The sequence below is a fragment of the Triticum dicoccoides genome, chromosome 1A (assembly GCF_002162155.2).
Source record: "Triticum dicoccoides isolate Atlit2015 ecotype Zavitan chromosome 1A, WEW_v2.0, whole genome shotgun sequence".
In the NCBI taxonomy this organism is placed as follows: domain Eukaryota; kingdom Viridiplantae; phylum Streptophyta; class Magnoliopsida; order Poales; family Poaceae; genus Triticum; species Triticum dicoccoides.
Window position 1 is genome coordinate 525,829,044 of NC_041380.1, and position 10,986 is coordinate 525,840,029.

General features: G+C 45.6%; 1 pseudogene; it reads left to right on the forward strand.

The window, feature by feature from the left end:
• Window positions 1–6,432: 6,432 nt before the first annotated feature.
• Window positions 6,433–7,290, forward strand: LOC119354518 (annotated as a pseudogene).
• Window positions 7,291–10,986: the final 3,696 nt, after the last annotated feature.

Below are 10,986 nucleotides of genomic sequence, written 5' to 3' on the forward strand. Positions count from 1 at the left end.
GAAAACAACATGGTTGAGTAACCTCGACTCAACAACCCATGTCAGATTCTTTCAATTGGTGTGTAAACACAGAAATCTTTCGGTACTTTGGCATATGTATCTGAACATTAGTCAGACGATCTGGCCAGAATAGACATCATATTTTGTTGGATTAAATTGCACCGAAGTCGCCAATTTCAGTATTCAATCTGGTCATTCTCGTTTCATTCTAAATGGGATTCAATCAAATTTTGAATTTTGTTTGAACCTAGCCGATATTGAAGGGTCATCGCCATTTTCACCGGAACATAAAGTTCATTGTAATGGGTGAAATCTCAGTGAAAAATGTCGAGCCTTCGAAATTATTAGCCTCAAGTTCATGAGACCATTATAATTCACGAGTAGCGTACTTGGCAACCGTATGTGAGACCTCGGTGATCATGAGTTTAATCGGATCAAACGAACTAAGCATGGATTCATTCACGAATGATTCAGCACTTAGAAACGAAGTCCAACACAAACTTCATGTAAGAAGTTACTACTTCAACCCCCCCCCTCTTTATATTTTTCAGGATTCGTCCTGCCACCGCGAAAGCAACATGGTTGAGTAACCTCGACTCAACAACCCATGTAAGATTCTTTCACTAGGTGTATAAGCACAGAAAGATTCTTTCGGTACTTTGGCATATGTATCTGACATTAGTCAGATGATCTGGCCAGATAGACATCATATTTTGTTGGATTAAATTGCACCAAAGTCACCTATTTCGGTATTTAATCTGGTCATTTTGGTTTCATTTTGAATGGGATTCAACCAAAATTTGAATGTTGTTTGAACCTAGCCGGTATTGAAGGGTCGCCATGGCCTTCTTTTTTGAGACTAAAAAGTCATCGCCTTTTCCACCGGAACATAAAGTTCATTGTAATGGGTGAAATCTCGGGATATACACTTGTGTTCCTGGGTGTATATGCACCCTATATGGGGATTTATTTTTAATATTTTAATAAAAGGTCAAAATAGGTAAGAACTATTTTGACAAAATACTTGACTTACTTTTGCACTAGTATATAAATCTCGACGAAAAAAAACAAAAGTTGACCTCACAGCAAAAAAGACAAAATTTATTTGCTATTATAGGTCACTATTCACACTATTTTAGCCAAAAATTTGTCTTTTTTGAAAAGAAGTCAAAGAGATATTTTTTTGCTTGGATTTTTTTTCTCATGAATACAATAGAAGGTCAAGTTTATTTCAAAAATATTTTTAGGAATTTTTGATTTTTTTGTTGAATTACTAAAACAAATTCCCATATAGGGTGCATATGTCCCCATAGACCAAAAGTTCCCCTCCGTGAAATCTCGGTGAAAAATGTCAGCCCTCGAAATTATTAGCCTCAAGTTCATGAGACCATTATAATTCATGAGTAGCGTACTTGGCAATGTGTCTGAGACCTCGGTTCATGAGTTTAATTTAATCGGATCAAACAAACTAAGCACAGATTCATTCACAAATGACATGATTCAGCACTTAGAAATGGAGTCCAACATAAACTTCACATGCCCAAGACTAAGATAGTTGCCAAGAACAACACACGTTTGTAATTGTGGACATGGTAAACATGCATGCATGTGCCAAGGACCTGCCAAGCAATGAAGCGATCAAGAAGCGTTAATGTCGTGGGCGCTCCGGCTCAGCCGAAGAGCATCTGGGCGTGCGGGGCGAGGTCCTTGTGTGCCTCCTTGATGGTGCCCTCGGCGACGCCGGTGGCGACGGACACGTCCTTGGCCGACCTGCCGGCGCCGGCGCGCTGCACGACCATGTAGATGATGGCGGCAGCGACCGACTCCGGGTTGCGGCGCACGTCGAGGCCTTGCTCGACCCTCCGCACACCTTGCTGAACTACACTTGCATCACCATCTCTTCGTTGAACTAGTGAACCTATACAATTTACCATTTTATTTGGTGCGTTGGGGACACAAGAGACTCTTTGTTCTTTGGTTACAAGGTTGTTTGAGAGAGACCATCTTCATCCTATGCCTCCCACAGATTGATAAATATTAGGCCATCCACTTGAGGGAAATTTGCTACTATCCTACAAAACTCTGCACTTCTTCATGCACTTTACACCGATATGACCCAAACGGCAGTGCCACAAATAAGTTGCACTATCATTATCAACTCTGCATCTTTTGGCTTCAACATTATGAATATGTGTGTTACTACTATCAAGATTTAATAAGAATAGACCACTCTTTAAGGGTGCATGACCATAAAAGATATTACTCATATAAATAGAACAACCATTATTCTCTGATTTAAATGAATAACCGTCTCGCATCAAACAAGATCCAGATATAATGTTCATGCTTAACGCTGGCACCAAATAACAATTATTTAGGTCTTATACTAATCCCGAAGGTAGATGTAGAGGTAGCGTGCCGACCGCGATCACATCGACTTTGGAACCATTTCCCACGCGCATCGTCACCTCGTCCTTAGCCAATCTTCGCTTAATCCGTAGTCCCTGTTTCGAGTTGCAAATGTTAGCAACAAAACCAGTATCAAATACCCAGGTGCTACTGCGAGCATTAGTAAGGTACACATCAATAACATGTATATCACATATACCTTTGTTCACCTTGCCATCCTTCTTATCCGCCAAATACTTGGGGCAGTTCCGCTTCCAGTGACCAGTCTGCTTGCAGTAGAAGCACTCAGTTTCAGGCTTAGGTCCAGGTTTGGGTTTCTTCTCTTGAGTAGCAACTTGCTTGTTGTTCTTTTTGAAGTTCCCCTTCTTCTTTCCTTTGCCCTTTTTCTTGAAACTAGTGGTCTTGTTGACCATCAACACTTGATGCTCCTTCTTGATTTCTACCTCCTCAGCTTTCAGCATTGCAAAGAGCTCGGGAATAGTCTTATTCATCCCTTGCATATTATAGTTCATCACGAAGCTCTTGTAGCTTGGTGGCAGTGATTGGAGAATTTTGTCAATGACACAATCATCTAGAAGATTAACTCCCAATTGAATCAAGTGATTATTATACCCAGACATTTTGAGTATATGCTCATTGACAGAACTGTTCTCCTCCATCTTGCAGCTATAGAACTTATTGGAGACTTCATATCTCTCAATCCGGGCATTTGCTTGAAATATCAACTTCAACTCCTGGAACATCTCATATGCTCCATGACGTTCAAAACATCGTTGAAGTCCTGATTCTAAGCCGTAAAGCATGGCACACTGAACTATCGAGTAGTCATCAGCTTTGCTCTGCCAGACGTTCATAACATCTGGTGTTGCTCCAGCAGCAGGCCTGGCACCCAGCGGTGTTTCCAGGACGTAATTCTTCTGTGCAGCAATGAGGATAATCCTCAAGTTACGGACCCAGTCCGTGTAATTGCTACCATCATCTTTCAACTTTGCTTTCTCAAGGAACGCATTAAAATTCAACGGAACAACAGCACGGGCCATCTATCTACAATCAAACATAAACAAGCAAGATACTATCAGGTACTAAGTTCATGATAAATTTAGGTTCAATTAATCATATTACTAAAGAACTCCCACTTAGATAGACATCCCTCTAATCCTCTAAGTGATTACGTGATCCAAATCAACTAAACCATGTTCGATCATCACGTGAGATGGAGTAGTTTCATTGGTGAACATCACTATGTTGATCATATCTACTATATGATTCACGCTCGACCTTTCGGTCTCCGTGTTCCGAGGCCATATCTGTATATGCTTGGCTCGTCAACTATAACCTGAGTATTCCGCGTGTGCAACTGTTTTGCACCCATTGTATTTGAACGTAGAGCCTATCACACCCGATCATCACGTGGTGTCTCAGCACGAAGAACTTTCGCAACGGTGCATACTCAGGGAGAACACTTCTTGATAATTAGTGAGAGATCATCTTAAAATGCTACCGACAATCAAAGCAAGATAAGATGCATAAAAGATAAACATCACATGCAATCAATATAAGTGATATGATATGGCCATCATCATCTTGTGCTTGTGATCTCCATCTTCGAAGCACCGTCGTGATCACCATCGTCACCGGCGCGACACCTTGATCACCATCGTAGCATCGTTGTCGTCTCGCCAATCTTATGCTTCCACGACTATCGCTACCGCTTAGTGATAAAGTAAAGCATTACAGCGCAATTGCATTGCATACAATAAAGTGACAACCATATGGCTCCTGCCAGTTGCCGATAACTTGGTTACAAAACATGATCATCTCATACAATAAAATTTAGCATCATGTCTTGACCATATCACATCACAACATGCCCTGCAAAAACAAGTTAGACGTCCTCTACTTTGTTGTTGCAAGTTTTACGTGGCTGCTACGGGCTTAAGCAAGAACCAATCTTACCTACGCATCAAAACCACAATGATAGTTTGTCAAGTTGGTGCTGTTTTAACCTTCGCAAGGACCGGGCGTAGCCACACTCGGTTCAACTAAAGTTGGAGAAACTGACACCCGCTAGCCACCTTTGTGCAAAGCACGTCGGGAGAACCGGTCTCGCGTAAGCGTACGCGTAATGTCGGTCCAGGCCGCTTCGTCCAACAATACCGCTGAACCAAAGTATGATATGTTGGTAAGCAGTATGACTTATATCGTCCACAACTCACTTGTGTTCTACTCGTGCATATAACATCAACACATAAAACCTAGGCTCGGATGCCACTGTTGGGGAACGTAGTAATTTCAAAAAAATTCCTACGCACACGCAAGATCATGGTGATGCATAGCAACGAGAGGGGAGAGTGTGATCTACGTACCCTTGTAGACCGACAGCAGAAGCGTTAGCACAACGCGGTTGATGTAGTCGTACGTCTTCACGGCCCGACCGATCAAGCACCGAAACTACGGCACCTCCGAGTTTTAGCACACGTTCAGCTCGATGACGATCCCCGGACTCCGATCCAGCAAAGTGTCCGGGAAGAGTTCCCTCAGCACGATGGCGTGGTGACGATCTTGATGTTCTACCATCGCAGGGCTTCGCCTAAGCACCGCTACAATATTATCGAGGATTATAGTGGAAGGGGGCACCGCACACGGCTAAAAAATGATCACGTGGATCAACTTGTGTGTCTAGGGGTGCCCCCAGCCCCCGTATATAAAGGAGAAAGGGGAGGAGGCCGGCCGGCCCTATAGGCGTGCCAAGGAGGAGTCCTCCTCCTAGTAGGAGTAGGACTCCTACTAGGAGGGGGAAGGAAGTGGGGAGGGAGAAGGAAAGGGGGCGCCGCCCCCCCTCTCCTAGTCCAATTCGGACCAGGGGGGAGGAGGCGCGCGGCCCACCCTGGCTGCCCTTCTCTCTCTCCACTAAGGCCCATATGGCCCATTACTTCTCCCGGGGGGTTCCGGTAACCCTCCGGTACTCCGGTTTTCTCCGAAATCACCCGGAACACTTCCGGTGTCCGAGTATAGTCGTCCAATATATCAATCTTTATGTCTCGACCATTTTGAGACTCCTTGTTATGTCCGTGATCACATCCGGGACTCCGAAGTAACTTTGGTACATCAAAACTCATAAACTCATAATATAACTGTCATCGAAACCTTAAGCGTGCGGACCCTATGGGTTCGAGAACAATGTAGACATGACCGAGACATGTCTCCGGTCAATAACCAATAGCGGAACCTGGATGCTCATATTGGCTCTTACATATTCTATGAAGATCTTTATCGGTCAGACCGCATAACAACATACGTTGTTCCCTTTGTCATCGGTATGTTACTTGCCCGAGATTCGATCGTCAGTATCTCAATACCTAGTTCAATCTCGTTACCGGCAAGTCTCTTTACTCGTTTCATAATACATCATCTCGCAACTAACTCATTAGTTGCAATGCTTGCAAGGCTTATGTGATGTGCATTACCGAGAGGGCCCAGAGATACCTCTCCGACAATCGGAGTGACAAATCCTAATCTCGAAATACGCCAACCCAACATTTACCTTTGGAGACACCTTAGAGCTCCTTTATAATCACCCAGTTATGTTATGACGTTTGGTAACACACAAAGTGTTCCTCCGGCAAACGGGAGTTGCATAATCTCATAGTCATAGGAACATGTATAAGTCATGAAGAAAGCAATAGCAACATACTAAACGATCGGGTGCTAAGCTAATGGAATGGGTTATGTCAATCACATCATTCTCCTAATAATGTGATCCCGTTAATCAAATGACAACACATGTCTATGGTTAGGAAACATAACCATCTTTGATTAACGAGCTAGTCAAGTAGAGGCATACTAGTGATGTTTAGTTTGTCTATGTATTCACACAAGTATTATGTTTTCGGATAATACAATTCTAGCATGAATAATAAACATTTATCATGATATAAGGAAATAAAATAATAACATTATTATTGCCTCTAGGGCATATTTCCTTCAAGGCTCGCCTATGTGCCCAACCATATACTCTCGAGGATGCACGACAGTGTCCATACACCAGAAGATCATGCTTTTGGTGTTGGCTACAGGAATGTTGGCCTGGGGTTCAATCATCTGACACAGGAGCATGTCATTGTTCAAATCCTATATCACTTGAAGGACTTCAAATCTTGTCAATATTTATTGACATTCTCAGCAATTGCCCCTGGATCGGTGCAAGACCACTTTCAGCCACCTCTTCCTTTAAATGACATGCCACCAACCTATCTATTAGGAGTACTATATTGGATGAGTGAACCAAGGTTAGGCTAGAGTTATGAGAGGGCCATTGTGTCGTATAACATTGCGACTAGGATGTTTGGTGTCATCTCCTGCCCCTCAAGCATCGCAATGTGGAGCAGCACAAGTCCATCCCAAGCATTTGTGGTAGAGCTTCAGGGGATATTATGTGCTGTCCATGCGGATCCAGTTGCAGATGAGTTAGGTATTTGGAAGCTGGAACATGGTCGATGGGATAGAGCATGTAAAATATATTTAGAAGACTACTCAGGCTATTCCCTTGGAGCAAATGTCGTGGTTCCCTTGGCCGTTGACCCCAAGGATGGGAGAATCATGCTGAACACAGGGAGGAAGTTGGGTCTTTATGATCCAACAAAGCAATCGGTTGAGAACTTGTATGATCTTGATGAGGTCTTGCGTGTCACAAGTTCAGAGCAGTCTCCACGCGTTGGAGTGTATGAAGATGTCCAGATAACCAAATTCGTACATCATGTCGAGAAGCTCTTCTCGCTGAAGTCACCTTTGGAGCAGCCCATGTTTTTCGGTGAGCCTTCACCTACATTATCTGGGAAGCAATTTACGTGCTCGCGAAGGGCAGTCGGGAGCCCTGGTTAGGGTTTCCCGCGGCCAAAAGAGAAGTGCGGCGCTGGGCTCACTTGGCTCGGTGCATCAAGCTAGCTCCTCCACTCTCTCCCCTTCCCAGATCCTTTGCGGAGGCAGTGATGGGGGGCCGGTGGGCAGAGAAGAGACCGATGGAGGCGGCGGATCTGGAGGCGGAGCGCAGGCGGGAGCGGGAGCTGCGCGAGAAGGCGAAGCGGGCGATGCGTGGCCATGGAGATGACAGAGGCGAGAGGGAGTCGTGTGCGGCTCGGGAGGAGCGCGGCGGGCAGGTGGAGCCACATGGTCAGGAAGGGGATTGGGGTCCTCCTCCTCCATGGTGGATCCAGCAGCAGCAAGAAAAGAAGAAGAGGAAGAAGGTCGCGCAGCGGCATCGGGAGCTGGAACGCAAGGCGGTGGAGCACCCCTTCTGTGGCGGGGGGCATGGGGATCCCCTCTCCCAGCAGCAGCGGGCGACGGCCGAGCCGCGCGCGGGGGCGACGCTCCTCGCAGTGAAAGGAACGACGGGGGAGCCCATTCCGGTGGAAGACGTGCCGGACGTGGAGTGCTTCAAGTGCGGCAGACTTGGGCACTTCCAATCCAAGTGCACTTTCAAACCCCTGTGTGTGTTGTGCAAGGACGAGGGCCACGCTTCTGCTGATTGCCCATCACGTGGCAGGGCGGCCAAGCTACAGATCATGGGGAGTGCAATTTCGGGAGAGGGTTTCTTCTGTCTCGAATTTGCCGAAGATGCGGAGGAGGAGTGGCCGGTCGACCAGAAGGTGGCAAACGCGGCGATCCTCTCAGCGGATTCGAGCAAGCTCAACCTGCGGATTCTGAAGCAAGAGCTCAAGAACATCGTCACAAGTGATTGGGACTGGCAAGTTACGCATGAAGGAAATATGCCCTAGAGGCAATAATAAAGTTATTATTTATTTCCTTATATCATGATAAAAGTTTATTATTCATGCTAGAATTGTATTAACCGGAAACATAATACATGTATGAATACATAGACAAACAGAGTGTCACTAGTATGCCTCTACTAGACTAGCTTGTTAATCAAAGATGGTTATGTTTCCTAACCATGGACAAAGAGTTGTCATTTGATTAACAGGATCACATCATTAGTTGAATGATCTGATTGACATGACCCATTCCATTAGCTTAGCACCCGATCGTTTAGTATGTTGCTATTGCTTTCTTCATGACTTATACATGTTCCTATGACTATGAGATTATGCAACTCCTGTTTGCCAGAGGAACACTTTGTGTGCTACCAAACGTCAGAATATAACTGGGTGATTATAAAGGAGCTCTACAGGTGTCTCCAAAGGTACATGTTGGGTTGGCGTATTTCGAGATTAGGATTTGTCACTCCAATTGTCGGAGAGGTATCTCTGGGCCCTCTCGGTAATGCACATCACTTAAGCCTTGCAAGCATTGCAACTAATGAGTTAGTTGCGGGATGATGTATTACAGAACGAGTAAAGAGACTTGCCGGTAACAAGATTGAACTAGGTATAGGATACCGACGATCGAATCTCGGGCAAGTAACATACCGATGACAAAGGGAACAACGTATGTTGTTATGCGGTCTGACCGATAAAAGATCTTCGTAGAATATGTAGGAGCCAATATGAGCATCCAGGTTCCGCTATTGGTTATTGACCGGAGACGTGTCTCGGTCATGTCTACATTGTTCTCGAACCCGTAGGGTCCGCACGCTTAAGGTTACGATGGTAGTTATATTATGAGTTTATGCATTTTGATGTACCGAAGGTTGTTCGGAGTCCCGGATGTGATCACGGACATGACGAGGAGTCTCGAAATGGTCGATACATAAAGATTGATATATTCGAAGCCTATGTTTGGATATCGGAAGTGTTCCGGGTGAAATTGAGATTTTACCTGAGTACCGGGAGGTTACCGGAACCCCCCGGGAGGTATATGGGCCTTAGTGGGCCTTAGTGGAAGAAGAGAAGAGGCAGCCAGGGCTGGGCCGCGCGCCCCTCACCCCTAGTCCGAATAGGACAAGGAGAGAGGGGGCCGGCGCCCCCCTCCTTCTCTCTCTCTCTCTTTTCCCACCCCACGAATCCTATTCCAACTAGGAAAGGGGGGAGTCCTACTCCCAGAGGGAGTAGGACTCCTCCTGGCGCGCCACACCTTGGCCGGCCGGCCCCCCCTCCCTTGAACCTTTATATACGGAGGCAGGGGCACCCCTAGAGACACAAGTTGGTCCACGTGATCATACTCTTAGCCGTGTGCGGTGCCCCCTTCCACCATAGTCCTCGATAATATTGTAGCAGTACTGAGGCGAAGCCCTGCGATGGTAGTACATCAAGATCGTCACCACGCCGTTGTGCTGACGGAACTCTTCCCTGACACTTTGCTGGATCGGAGTCCGGGGATCGTCATCAAGCTGAACGTGTGCTAGAACTCGGAGGTGCCGTAGTTTCGGTGCTTGATCGGTCGGGCCGTGGAGACGTACGACTACATCAACCAAACGCTTCCGTTGTCGATCTACAAGGGTACGTAGATCATACTCCCCCCTCTCGTTGCTATGCATCACCATGATCTTGCGTGAGCGTAGGAAATTTTTTGAAATTACTACGAAACCCAACAGTGGCATCCGAGCCTAGGTTTTATATGTTGATGTTATATGCACGAGTAGAACACAAGTGAGTTGTGGGCGATATAAGTCATACTGCTTACCAGCATGTCATACTTTGGTTCGGCGGTATTGTTGGACGAAGCGGCCCGGACCGACATTACGCGTACGCTTACGCGAGACCGGTTCTCCCGACGTGCTTTGCACATAGGTGGCTTGCGGGTGACAGTTTCTCCAACTTTAGTTGAACCAAGTGTGGCTACGCCCGGTCCTTGCGAAGGTTAAAACAGCACCAACTTGACAAACTATCGTTGTGGTTTTGATGCGTAGGTAAGATTGGTTCTTGCTTAAGCCCGTAGCAGCCACGTAAAACATGCAACAACAAAGTAGAGGACATCTAACTTGTTTTTGCAGGGCATGTTGTGATGTGATATGGTCAAGACATGATGCTAAATTTTATTGTATGAGATGATCATGTTTTGTAACCGAGTTATCAGCAACTGGCAGGAGCCATATGGTTGTCGCTTTATTGTATGCAATGCAATCGCGCTATAATGCTTTACTTTATCACTAAGCAGTAGCGATAGTCGTGGAAGCATAAGATTTGCGAGACGACAATGATGCTACGATGGAGATCAAGGTGTCGCGCCAGTGACGATGGTGATCATGACGGTGCTTCGAAGATGGAGATCACAAGCACAAGATGATGATGGCCATATCATATCACTTATATTGATTGCATGTGATGTTTATCTTTTATGCATCTTATCTTGCTTTGATTGACGGTAGCATTATAAGATGATCTCTCACTAAATTATCAAGAAGTGTTCTCCCTGAGTATGCACCGTTGTGAAAGTTCTTCGTGCTGAGACACCACGTGATGATCGGGTGTGATAGGCTCTACGTTCAAATACAACGGGTGCAAAACAGTTGCACACGCGGAATACTCAGGTTATACTTGACGAGCCAAGCATATACAGATATGGCCTCGGAACACAGAGACCAAAAGGTCGAGCATGAATCATATAGTAGATATGATCAACATAGTGATGTTCACCAATGAAACTACTCCATCTCACGTGATGATCGGACATGGTTTAGTT